The 14,093-nt window shown below is 39.3% G+C and overlaps 3 non-coding genes across 3 annotated transcripts; all 3 read left to right on the forward strand.

Moving 5' to 3' along the window:
- The first annotated feature begins 622 nt into the window (after positions 1-622).
- Positions 623-741, forward strand: LOC136692970 (5S ribosomal RNA). The gene has a single exon (XR_010802009.1). It is a non-coding gene; the product is annotated as a 5S ribosomal RNA (ribosomal RNA).
- A 1,675-nt stretch (positions 742-2,416) lies between these two features.
- LOC136692971 (5S ribosomal RNA) lies at positions 2,417-2,535 on the forward strand. Its single transcript, XR_010802010.1, has one exon. It is a non-coding gene; the product is annotated as a 5S ribosomal RNA (ribosomal RNA).
- A 1,650-nt stretch (positions 2,536-4,185) lies between these two features.
- Positions 4,186-4,304, forward strand: LOC136692972 (5S ribosomal RNA). The gene has a single exon (XR_010802011.1). It is a non-coding gene; the product is annotated as a 5S ribosomal RNA (ribosomal RNA).
- The last annotated feature ends 9,789 nt before the right edge of the window (positions 4,305-14,093 follow it).

The following is a 14,093-nucleotide window of genomic DNA, read 5'->3' on the forward strand; positions in this document are numbered from 1 at the left end:
AGTTTGCTCTCCCTCCGAACCATATACATTCACCCGCTTATAGTAGAGCCTATCAAAACTCTGTTGAATATCATATGAATCCTTTACGTTGGTTTTGCCCTCTCCCAACTTGACTGTGTTGCAAGCATCAAATTCCAATTTGACATGTTTTCAGAAAATACTATATAGTTGGTGGGCCTACATTTCGAAAATCCCTCTTTTCTCCTTTTATCAGTCAGGCAAAGCAAATGAATATTTGTGTTCATACTGCAGTGTTTAAAGTCCATCTGCTCTACCAAACGGGGTCGAGCATAACGGGACACCATATCTTTATCATAAAAAGAAAATGTCATGATGTAGTTTGCAAATCGAGTTGTTCTCTCTCGCTCTCTCTTTTTTTATTTTTCTATTTTTTCCCTTTTTCTTTTTTTGTAGCCCTTAACTAATGTAAATCCTTCAACTTTGCTGCTGTGTTGTTCTGAAGCCTCTTCTTTCAGGGCTCTTATTGTGGCAAGACGCGTGTCCAATGATATGTGTTCTTAGTGGGGGAACTGCAGAACTCTTGAAACGTTACAAAAGCTCCAAATCAACAACGGCCCTCGGTCCGCGCACTTTAAAAGGAGTAGTTCAGGCAGTGACTTTCGCTTACGGCCATACCACCCTGAGAACGCCCGATCTCGTCTGATCTCGGAAGCTAAGCAGGGTCGGGCCTGGTTAGTACTTGGATGGGAGACCGCCTGGGAATACCAGGTGCTGTAAGCTTTTCCAACCTGGCCCAGGGTGCACTTCTTGCCTTCCTTCCTCTTTCTTATTCTTTTTCACTGCCTACTCACACATTTACACTCCCATCTCTTTTACACACATTGTTCACTTCACACAACTTTCATTGCCCTTACTTTATATTCACTCTTTGCTTCTATTCACGACGACTGCCACTCACGCTCTTCAGCTCTTTTAAATTCACTGCAATCAGTCTTCTTTTTCTTTCAATTCAACCTTTTCATAAACCCCTGAAACATTCTTATAGTGGCTCTTGTTTTTAATTCATATCAAAACTGTCACCAATCAAAATGCACTGTTGACAGTTCCGTATTGTCACCTGCAGTGGCATATTCGAAGGACAACTTTGCGCACTCGCACACATTTACCAAAACATCCCCCGGAATATGTAAAACTAGAAAAAAAATAAATAAATTAAGTTTGAGTTTTAAAATATCCCTCAGTCCAGGTCCACGTTATTCCACCTTATCCACTATAAGGCTGCCCTCTGCTGGTCATCAGCCTAAAAAACTATATTCATTAATAATGAAAACATGTCTCTCCGGCAGAACCTTTGAGAACCTGAATCTAAAACACATAATCAAGCACATGATAATAATTCTCTGTCTCTGTATTTCTCACGCTTAAATGACACTCGAATTAAAGTAATTTTGCTCCACTTACAAAATAACAGCAAGGGCCGCTGAGCGAGTAAGTGACTTGTTTTTTTTTTTTTTTAATAATATAATTGACAACTCTGCAGTGTTTCTAAACGGAACAAATGTATGACTTTCTCTTTTTATTTTAGCGCGTCAGGTTAAATTTCTTAATGCAGTGCATAAAAGTGTTGGATGGCAATTTTCTATATTTTTTTCTTTTTCAAGTTGTCTCTCAAGACAATTTATGGTAGTAGCAGGACAGGTTTTCATGCAGTGTCAGATCACAGGCCTTATATTGCCCCATACACACTGAGATTACTCGGGATTTCCTGAATCTTTTTGCCAGCATCATGCACAGTAGATGGGGGAAAGACTTACATTGGGTGTAGTCAATTTAAGTTTGCTCTCCCTCCGAACCATATACATTCACCCGCTTATAGTAGAGCCTATCAAAACTCTGTTGAATATCATATGAATCCTTTACGTTGGTTTTGCCCTCTCCCAACTTGACTGTGTTGCAAGCATCAAATTCCAATTTGACATGTTTTCAGAAAATACTATATAGTTGGTGGGCCTACATTTCGAAAATCCCTCTTTTCTCCTTTTATCAGTCAGGCAAAGCAAATGAATATTTGTGTTCATACTGCAGTGTTTAAAGTCCATCTGCTCTACCAAACGGGGTCGAGCATAACGGGACACCATATCTTTATCATAAAAAGAAAATGTCATGATGTAGTTTGCAAATCGAGTTGTTCTCTCTCGCTCTCTCTTTTTTTATTTTTCTATTTTTTCCCTTTTTCTTTTTTTGTGGCCCTTAACTAATGTAAATCCTTCAACTTTGCTGCTGTGTTGTTCTGAAGCCTCTACTTTCAGGGCTCTTATTGTGGCAAGACGCGTGTCCAATGATATGTGTTCTTAGTGGGGGAACTGCAGAACTCTTGAAACGTTACAAAAGCTCCAAATCAACAACGGCCCTCGGTCCGCGCACCTTAAAAGGAGTAGTTCAGGCAGTGACTTTCGCTTACGGCCATACCACCCTGAGAACGCCCGATCTCGTCTGATCTCGGAAGCTAAGCAGGGTCGGGCCTGGTTAGTACTTGGATGGGAGACCGCCTGGGAATACCAGGTGCTGTAAGCTTTTCCAACCTGGCCCAGGGTGCACTTCTTGCCTTCCTTCCTCTTTCTTATTCTTTTTCACTGCCTACTCACACATTTACACTCCCATCTCTTTTACACACATTGTTCACTTCACACAACTTTCATTGCCCTTACTTTATATTCACTCTTTGCTTCTATTCACGACGACTGCCACTCACGCTCTTCAGCTCTTTTAAATTCACTGCAATCAAAGTCTTCTTTTTCTTTCAATTCAATCTTTTCATAAACCCCTGAAACATTCTTATAGTGGCTCTTGTTTTTAATTCATATCAAAACCAATCAAAATGCACTGTTGACAGTTCCGTATTGTCACCTGCAGTGGCATATTCGAAGGACAACTTTGCGCACTCGCACACATTTACCAAAACATCCCCCGGAATATGTAAAACTAGAAAAAAAAAAAATAAATTAAGTTTGAGTTTTAAAATATCCCTCAGTCCAGGTCCACGTTATTCCACCTTATCCACTATAAGGCTGCCCTCTGCTGGTCATCAGCCTAAAAAACTATATTCATTAATAATGAAAACATGTCTCTCCGGCAGAACCTTTGAGAACCTGAATCTAAAACACATAATCAAGCACATGATAATAATTCTCTGTCTCTGTATTTCTCACGCTTAAATGACACTCGAATTAAAGTAATTTTGCTCCACTTACAAAATAACAGCAAGGGCCGCTGAGCGAGTAAGTGACTTTTTTTTTTTTTTAAATAATATAATTGAAAACTCTGCAGTGTTTCTAAACGGAACAAATGTATGACTTTCTCTTTTTATTTTAGCGCGTCAGGTTAAATTTCTTAATGCAGTGCATAAAAGTGTTGGATGGCAATTTTCTATATTTTTTTCTTTTTCAAGTTGTCTCTCAAGACAATTTATGGTAGTAGCAGGACAGGTTTTCATGCAGTGTCAGATCACAGGCCTTATATTGCCCCATACACACTGAGATTACTCGGGATTTCCTGAATCTTTTTGCCAGCATCATGCACAGTAGATGGGGGAAAGACTTACATTGGGTGTAGTCAGTTTAAGTTTGCTCTCCCTCCGAACCATATACATTCACCCGCTTATAGTAGAGCCTATCAAAACTCTGTTGAATATCATATGAATCCTTTACGTTGGTTTTGCCCTCTCCCAACTTGACTGTGTTGCAAGCATCAAATTCCAATTTGACATGTTTTCAGAAAATACTATATAGTTGGTGGGCCTACATTTCGAAAATCCCTCTTTTCTCCTTTTATCAGTCAGGCAAAGCAAATGAATATTTGTGTTCATACTGCAGTGTTTAAAGTCCATCTGCTCTACCAAACGGGGTCGAGCATAACGGGACACCATATCTTTATCATAAAAAGAAAATGTCATGATGTAGTTTGCAAATCGAGTTGTTCTCTTTTTTTATTTTTCTATTTTTTCCCTTTTTTTGTGGCCCTTAACTAATGTAAATCCTTCAACTTTGCTGCTGTGTTGTTCTGAAGCCTCTACTTTCAGGGCTCTTATTGTGGCAAGACGCGTGTCCAATGATATGTGTTCTTAGTGGGGGAGCGGCAGAACTCTTGAAACGTTACAAAAGCTCCAAATCAACAACGGCCCTCGGTCCGCGCACTTTAAAAGGAGTAGTTCAGGCAGTGACTTTCGCTTACGGCCATACCACCCTGAGAACGCCCGATCTCGTCTGATCTCGGAAGCTAAGCAGGGTCGGGCCTGGTTAGTACTTGGATGGGAGACCGCCTGGGAATACCAGGTGCTGTAAGCTTTTCCAACCTGGCCCAGGGTGCACTTCTTGCCTTCCTTCCTCTTTCTTATTCTTTTTCACTGCCTACTCACACATTTACACTCCCATCTTTTTACACACATTGTTCACTTCACACAACTTTCATTGCCCTTACTTTATATTCACTCTTTGCTTCTATTCACGACGACTGCCACTCACGCTCTTCAGCTCTTTTAAATTCACTGCAATCAAAGTCTTCTTTTTCTTTCAATTCAATCTTTTCATAAACCCCTGAAACATTCTTATAGTGGCTCTTGTTTTTAATTCATATCAAAACCAATCAAAATGCACTGTTGACAGTTCCGTATTGTCACCTGCAGTGGCATATTCGAAGGACAACTTTGCGCACTCGCACACATTTACCAAAACATCCCCCGGAATATGTAAAACTAGAAAAAAAAAAAACTTTTAAGTTTGAGTTTTAAAATATCCCTCAGTCCAGGTCCACGTTATTCCACCTTATCCACTATAAGGCTGCCCTCTGCTGGTCATCAGCCTAAAAAACTATATTCATTAATAATGAAAACATGTCTCTCCGGCAGAACCTTTGAGAACCTGAATCTAAAACACATAATCAAGCACATGATAATAATTCTCTGTCTCTGTATTTCTCTACAAAATAACAGCAAGGGCCGCTGAGCGAGTAAGTGACTTGTTTTTTTTTAAATAATATAATTGAAAACTCAGCAGTGTTTCTAAACGGAACAAATGTATGACTTTCTCTTTTTATTTTAGCGCGTCAGGTTAAATTTCTTAATGCAGTGCATAAAAGTGTTGGATGGCAATTTTCTATATTTTTTTCTTTTTCAAGTTGTCTCTCAAGACAATTTATGGTAGTAGCAAGGACAGGTTTTCATGCAGTGTCAGATCACAGGCCTTATATTGCCCCATACACACTGAGATTACTCGGGATTTCCTGAATCTTTTTGCCAGCATCATGCACAGTAGATGGGGAAAGACTTACATTGGGTGTAGTCAGTTTAAGTTTGCTCTCCCTCCGAACCATATACATTCACCTGCTTATAGTAGAACGAATCACTTGCTTAACATTCTATTATGATTTTGGATCAGTCGCTTCACAACTCTAATACCTTATTCCACGTCAAAGATCTGCCGAATATTCTGGGCTCAGTCTGACGTCACATCACAAATGCTAAAATCTGCCTAATCCAGTACATCGGAGGGGCTTTACTCACAGTAATAAGATAGTGTTGTAGTGTCCACATCAGCCACAAGGAAGCAGTGTTGCAATAACAGTGCACAATTTAGTTTGTAATAAATTCAAACACTTTTGGGACACCGGGTTATTCTTTATCTATTAAGGTGAAAATATAATATATATTTATTATTATTTTTTTTATGTTGTTTTGAATGTTTCTGGTAGTTCAAGTAATATACCCTTGTAAGTCATTTAATCTGTGTTTAATCAGATTTATTGGTGGTCATATTGCTCACTTTTATTGTAAACATTTTCATATTGTGATTTCAAGTCAGTTTAAAAAATGGATTTTGGTACATCAGAAATCCTTGTACTAGAGCTATTAATAATTTCTCTAGAAAATGAGAAGACACAATTAGAGGAGAAATTAAAAAATGAGATTGAAGACTCAGAAAGACAAAAGGTTGAAGAACGCATAGCAGAAATTGATGCAGATCCTCATATACAGAGGGTAGGGCTTCAGGAGCCATCATCTCAAGTCGAGAAGGAGATGAGACGATCAAAAAGAGTGAAGTGCCCAACTGAAAAAATGCTTGAGTTTAGACTGGATTAAATAGCAAATAAGGAAAGAAAGTTTATATTTACATACTTAAACTTTAAAGCAGAGATTCAGTTTATCAGGTCTAAGCTTAAGGACGATTGCTCTAAAGCAGATTTAGGTAAAATGATCATAACAGCAAAGAAATTTGAATCAGCACTAAAGCAAGAATATGAGAGTTTGCATGCCCTGACCACCCCACTTCAAGATATTAGAAGGAAAATGGATAGTTGCACTTAATTTGCCTCTGAAATAATTACACTCCTGAAAAGGCGTTATGCAGAGGCTGGTACCAAGGAGTTTGATGCAGCCACTGTAAAAGGAATCACTACTCCAGTTGCTCCAAAGATAGGATGCTAGGTCAATATACTGATAACCCGTATCAAAAGCTGGACAGAGTAGTCAGCAAGGAAGTCATGCATCAGTAAAAAGAGTAGATGCAGCAGTGCGTTTCGCATCCAAACGTGTAGAAATTAACAGGGAAAGGGAAATCTTCACTCAAAAGAAGGAGGTGCTCTTTCAGCAAGAAAGGTTACTATAATTGGATTCATTGAAGCAGAGTATAGTGTATATGCTGAGGAATGAGTCGAAATTGAATGCTGAAATAGGACATACTTAAGTGATGATCACTTTGCCTCCAAGTCAACTTCCTGAGCAGCATAACTATACTCTACATGCCCAAACCCAAAATGCTTCATTCCTACATTGCTTTGAGAGGAAACCAGAGTCAAATGAAACCTCGCTGATTAAAACGTTTAAGGAATCCCTAGACTTCCAGCACCAGAACCCTTTTTGTTTACAGGAGACCGTCTCAAATTCACTGAATGGAGCACCTGCTTTAAGGCCTTGATTGAAACAAGATGTACTGACCCAGCACACAGGTTGTGTTTTATTTGAAGAAATATATAAATTGAGAAGCTCTTAGTGTGTTGGGAGGAACCTTCTACAGAAATGATGAGGAAGCATATACCCAGCCTTTTGTAGTTCAAAGAGCATTCCGGGGAAAGCTAAATAATTGGCCAAAAATTGGTCCAAGAGAATCTCTTAAATTAAGAGAATTCTGTGATATTCTCATCTCCTGTAAAATGCAATGCCCCATGTGCAAGGTCTAAAGGTTCTAGATGACTGTGAAGAAAATCAAAAATTGTTACAGAAACTTCCAGATTGGGCAACAGCAAACCTGTTAAATTGGAGTTGTCGACAATGAATGATAGGGGTACGATAGTGAATTGCCAAAGAGCAGTTGGACTAAGAGTGTGGGTTTACTGTCTGCAAGGAGCTGGACCCACCTTCTCATCTTACCTGAGGAGATGCCAGATCTGTTGGACTATCCTGTTGGCCTCCTAATTGGCTATGACTTTGCAAGAGCTTTGAAACCAAAACAAGTGATATCAGGAGGGGATTGTGATCCATGTGCAGTAAAACAGATTTAGGCTGGAGTATAGTGGGATCCACAGTACTGCATACAAACTCAAGAGATGTGACAGGGTACCGCCATCGCACTTCCATAAGGGAATGTCCATCTATCACACCTGCCTCTGCAATAAAGGCCTTGGAAAAGGATTTCCTAAACACAAACCTCAGAGAGAAGAAAATCTCTCAAGAAGATATTCATTTTCTACAACTTTTGAATGGGAGGATTCAAACCAACATGGAAGGACATCTGGAAATGCCTTTGCCCTTCAAAGAGCATCCTCAACTTCCTAACAATAAGCAACTCGCTACAGTTAGATTAAGACATTTAAAAGGGAAAATTGTCAAGAAATCCAAAGTACAAAGAGGATTTCGTGAGTTTCATGAATAATGTCTTTGAGGATGGTGATGCAGAGGAAGCAGATGCCACAACTAAGAAAGGCAGTACATGGTATATTCCACACCACGAGGTATACCATGCCAGGAAGCCTGGAAAAATTGTATTTGATTGTTCTGCCAAATTTGAGGGCACTTCTTTAAATGACCACCTATTCACAGGACCTGATTTAACTAATGCTCTAATTGGAGTACTTTGTAGATTTCGTGAAAATCAAATTGCTATTATTTGTAATGTGGAGAAAATGTTCCACCGCTTTCATGTCCATGTCCAATGGGGTGTCGCATGGGACGATCCTCTCCCCTTTGAACTAAAACCAAATTGGGAAACATGGCTTTATGACTTGGAGAATCTTAGTAAACTTCAAATACCTAGATGCTTTATTCCATCAAACCTTGGCACAATCCATAAAATTGAGCTGCATCATTTTTCTGATGCCAGAAGTAACAGTTATGGGCAATGTTCATATATCAGAATTGTAGCTGAGGAACAGGTGCATTGTGCCCTGGTTATGGGTAAGGCCAGAGTAACACCATCTAATGTCATTACCATACCACGCCTTGAGCTCACTGCAGCTACAGTTTCCGCCGCTGTAAGTAAACTCCTTAGGGAAGAACTAACTATAAATCAGGAGTTTTTCTGGACAGATTCGAAAGTGGTGCTTGGGTACATCAAGAACAAGGCCAGGCGCTTTCACGTTCTTGTTGCTAATCGCGTCCAGAGAATAAAAGACACTACAGATCCAAAGCAATGGTTCTATGTTGAGACAGGTTAAACTGACCATGCTTCTAGGGGTCTAAAGGTTGCTGACCTGATTGAATCAAATAAGCTCATAGGTCCCAAGTTCTTATGGGAGCGAGAAATCATTACAGACCAGAGATCTCCAGCACTACTTTTAGGTGACCCAGAAGGAAGTCCTGAATAGTTCTCTCTGAGAACATTGAGGTGGTTCTGGCCGGAACTGACTGGTCCTTCCCAGTCACATCAGTCAGGTAGGTGGACTGGATAGCGAGCAGGTAAGTAATATTAAAGTTCCTAATGTTCCACTTGACCATCTCTCTGCTGTTAGTATGATGAGTAGCATGTCCATATCACCCACTCTGATTAACACTAATACATTTTTCAGCTTTGAGACTGTGTCTCTTACCCGCAAAGCTTCGTTTCAGAAAAGGCATTAATTGTTGGTGATTTCAATATTCACTTTGAGAAGGATCATGATCCACTTAAAATTGCATTTGAATCAATTGTGGATGCGCTAGGGTTCACTCAAAATGTTACTGGGCTCACTCATCAATGCAAACACACATTGGACCTAGTGTTAAAATTGAGATAATGGATCTATCCAATATTTCGCTACATGAGACCATCTCTGATCACCATCTAATCATATATGAAATTGCATTAAATTTTGATATCTTTCCACAGCCACGCTATATTATAAAGCGCACTATAACATCCTCAGCAGTTATTGATTTTATCAATAACCTTCCATACCTTACCACCATTTCTTTTCCAACTCACCCTAATGACCTTGAGTTCATTACAAACAACCTACAAACTTTACTGTGTACAAACCTAGATAGTGTTGCACCAGTCAAGACCAAACAATTTAGAGAGAAAAGGCTTGCTCCATGGTACAGTGACAGCACCCGTGCCTTAAAACTGGCTGCAATTTACGAATTGCATGAAAGTAAATGGAGACACACATAACTATAATGTTTCCGAATTGCACGGCAGCACAGCCTCAACAACTACTGTTACGACCCAGTCTAGGGTTGAGCCATAACATAATGAGGTGTGTGTTGGAATTAATGTATGAGAAAGGAGTAACTGTAACAGAGATGTAAATGGTGAAACAAAAGGACACAAACGGTAACACAGAATGGATAAGGAATAGAATATATATTGTAGATGTGATATTTACAATGCACCAAACACCAGTGAACATCAGGATGGCCTTATGCCGACAAAAACAACAAACAAACACCCCTCCTAACTGACCCACAAAAAGCTCTAACTTACCTATGTGAAACAAAAGGAAACAAAAGACAATGTCTTACCTTACTCCCTATCTAAACACAAAAACACACACAAAACCCACTCCCAAAACAAACGGCAACCAACCCTACTCTGGTGAAATATATATACAGTGTTTAGAATAATTAAAAAAAAAACATCTAACGTCAGTATTTCAAAAAGGGGCAAAAACAAACTCATAGTCGAAGTAAGAATGTAACAAAGCCAGGAAAAAAACAGGAAAACACACAGAATTCAATATACACAACACAAATCACAGAGCACAAAACAAGGCTTACTAGCAGCGTACATACAGATGTTTTTATGATTCCCGCTGAGATGACGTAGACGAAACGGTGACAGATAACACATGGACTGGAAGACGGACCTGACTCAGGACGATGAACAAATACACAAACTGGAATACGGAATGAACTCTAGACGGGTGAACAAACACACGGACTGGAACAGATTGCAGAACCTATAATTTTACAGAGAGAGAGAGAGAGAGAAAGAAAAAAAACATACACATACACAGCGCAGCGTAACACTACAAACATACCTTATCTAAAGCCAAATCACAGTACATTTCTTCTCTTATAGAAAACAACAAAGACAACCCTAGATTCCTTTTTGCCACTGTATCAAATCTAATTGGCAACAAAAGGGAAATCAACTCCACTGTCCCCTCTGATTTCTCTAGTAATGACTTTATGGGTTTTTTAAATGATAAAATTGGTTGCATTCACCTCAAAATCCAAACTCAGTCCAAAGTCACATTGGCTCTTGTTGATGAACCCCCTGCCAGCTCTGAGGTGCACTTAGGCTACTTTTACAATTCAGTCAATGAAAATGACATGCTTAGTTTAATTAGCTCATCTAAATCATCTTCATGCTTACTGGATCCTGTACCAACACAATTATTTCAACACAAATCTTACCTAAAGTCATTAGACTATTGCTCACAATGATAAACTCATCCCCCAACATTGGATATGTACCAAAACCTCTGAAACTAGCGGTAATCAAACCAATTATTAAAAAAACCCAATCTTGACCTTCTTGTGCTCGCAAACTACAGGCCAATATCAAACCTCCCTTTTATTGCTAAGATTCTAGAAAAAGTCGTGTCATATCAGTTGTGTTCTTACCTACAAAACAATGACATTCATGATATTTTTCAGTCTGGATTTAGACCAAATCACAGCACAGAAACAGCTCTAACAAGAGTAACTAATGACTTACTTCTTTCACATGATAAGGGCTATATCTATATTCTGGTGCTGCTTGACCTTAGTGCAGCGTTTGATACCATAATATCTGGTAGGAATAAAAGGATCTGCCCTCTCTTGGTTCAGATCCTATTTATCTGACCATTATGATTTTGTTTATCTGAATAATAAATCCTCTAATCATACTTTAGTTAAATATGGTGTTCCACAAGGATCAGTGATTGGCCCTGTATTGTTCACACTCTACATGCTGCCACTGGGTAGACTAATCTATAGTTATTAAGGGGAATTCACTGTAAGAAAAAACTAGTAATGTGTTTATTATTATAATGGGCAATATTTCTTTTATTTCAGTTTTTCACAGTGTTTAGAAGTGGAATGGAAGATTAATAAATGCTTGACAAACATAAGTAACAGAGTGGTTTTGTCTGTACCAGAAGAAAAAACTTTGGGAGCAGTTATATAAGCTTTAAATTAGTGCAGTTAAGGCTAATGTGTATATTTTTAAAACTGATTAATCATATGACTAAGTCTGACCCCAACGTACATATGTATTTGTTTTATTCCTCGCCATACAAATTACTAGTATTTTAACTTGTGCTTTATCACAGCCAGGCTGCAGACTATGTAACTGAATTTATGAAAATAAAGAATGTAAAATTTATCGTGTAGTGTATATATTCTTCTTTGCTTTTTAATAAACTTTTGCTGCACTTGTTTGTGTGTGTGTGTGTGTGGGGGGGGTTATGGAGGTATATTTGGTGCACAACTCCTGAGCACCTGTGACAATGAAATTTGTAGTTGTAGAAAATAGCCACACGTGTATCAGTAAATTTGAAGTCACAGAGAGAATTACGTCAGGAGTTGCAAACCTATAGATTTTTTACCACAAGTACAGCATAACAATAACATCTTCACAATTTTTTTACTACAGGTGCACAAATCCAATTCTATACACACAAGTACAAAAATATCATACGCTCACAATTCTGCTCCAGTTGGAGCGGTAAATATGGTGCAAAGCACATTTGCATACTCATATAAAACTTGCACATTCGCAAACCAACATGTGAACATACGAGTCTCAAACGCTGTCTTCTTCACTCACACAAGACTATTTCCATGTGCTCTCACTTCTGCACCAAATATATCAGATGGAGCGTGGTGCAAAACTAATTTGTGCATCTTTAGAGACAGGGGTCGGCATTGTTCAGAGATCAGTAAGCCCCTCTGGGTGTCGTACAGGTGTCATGCTATTGGCTGATGTATCCAGGTTCAGTGACTGAGCACGTCCTACGAAAACCTGCTCCAGAAAACAAACATGGAGGACAGAGGGTCCTTGCAGTTCTTGGAACAGGGAAAAGGGAAAACAAGGAATGACACTTTTATCACATCTCTGATGGAAAACATAAATAAAACCTTGTGCAGAAGTGAGAGCGCGGAAGTAGTCATGTGTTGCAAGACAGCGCTTAAGACTCGTAGCCGCAGATTCGAGCAGATGTAGTCATTGACTTGTGCCAACATCTAATATTTTATTCAGAATAGAACACAAATCACAGATCAAAAGTTTAAACTGAAAGAATGTATCATTTTAAGGGAAAAATATGTTGTTTCAAAATTTCATGGCGTCAACAAATCCCCAAAAAGTTGGGACAAAGCCATTTTTTACCACTGTGTGGCATCCCCCCTTCTTACAACACTCAACAGACGTCTGGGGACAGAGGAGACCAGTTTCTCAAGTTTAGAAATAGGAATGCTCTCCCATTCATGTCTAATACAGGCCTCTAACTGTTCAGTCGTCTTGGGCCTTCTTTGTCGCACCTTCCTCTTTATGATGCGCCAAATGTTCTCTATAGGTGAAAGATCTGGACTGCAGCCTGGCTATTTCAGTACCCAGTTGCTTCTCCTACGTAGCCATGATGTTGTGATTGCTGCAGAATGTTGTCTGGCATTATCTTCTTGAAAAATGCAGGGTCTTCCCTGAAAGAGATGACGTCTAGATGAGAGCATATGTTGTTCTAGAACCTTAACATAGATCTCTGCATTAATGGTGCCTTTCCAGACATGCAAGCTGCCCATGCCACAAGCACTCATGCAACCCCATACCATCAGTGATGCAGGCTTCTGAACGGAGCGTTGATAACAACTTGGGTTATCCTTGTCCTCTCTGGTCCGGATGACATGGCGTCCCAGTGTTCCATAAAGAACTTAAAATCGTGACTCATCTGACCACAGAACAGTCTTCCATTTTGCCACCCTCCATTTTAAAAGACCCCTGGCCCAGTGCAAACGTCTGAGCTTGTGGAGCTTGCTTAAAAATGGCTTCCTCTTTGCACTGTAGAGTTTCAGCTGGCAACGGCGGATTGCATGGTGGATTGTGTTCACTGACAATGCTTTCTGGAAGTATTCCTGAGCCCATTCTGTTATTTCCTTGACAGTGGCATTCCTGTTTGAGGTGCAGTGATGTTTAAGGGCCCGGAGATCACGAGCATCCAGTAGAGTTTTATGGCCTTGACTCTTATGCACAGCAATTGTTCCAGATTCTCTGAATCTTTTGATGATGTTATGCACGGTTGATGATGATAACTTAAAAGTCTTTGCTATTTTAGGCTGGGTAACACCATTCTTGTATTGCTGCACTATCTTTCTGCTCTATCCTCTTACCATCTTGGCTTCAGAGTGACACTGACACTCTGAGAAGCTCTTTTTATACCCAATCATGTTGTCAATTTACCTAATTAGTGTTAATTGATCTTCCAGCTGTTCGTTATATGCTCAATTTCCTTTTTCCAGCCACTTATTGCTACTTGTCCCAACTTTTTTGGGATTTGTTGACACTGAAATTTTGAATCAACATATTTTTCCTTTAAAATGTTACATTTAAACTTTTGATCTGTCATCTTTTTGATTACAAATAAAATATTGACATTTGCCATCTCCACATAATTGCATTCAG

This window comes from Hoplias malabaricus, chromosome 3 (genome assembly GCF_029633855.1).
Source record: "Hoplias malabaricus isolate fHopMal1 chromosome 3, fHopMal1.hap1, whole genome shotgun sequence".
Lineage (NCBI taxonomy): Eukaryota > Metazoa > Chordata > Actinopteri > Characiformes > Erythrinidae > Hoplias > Hoplias malabaricus.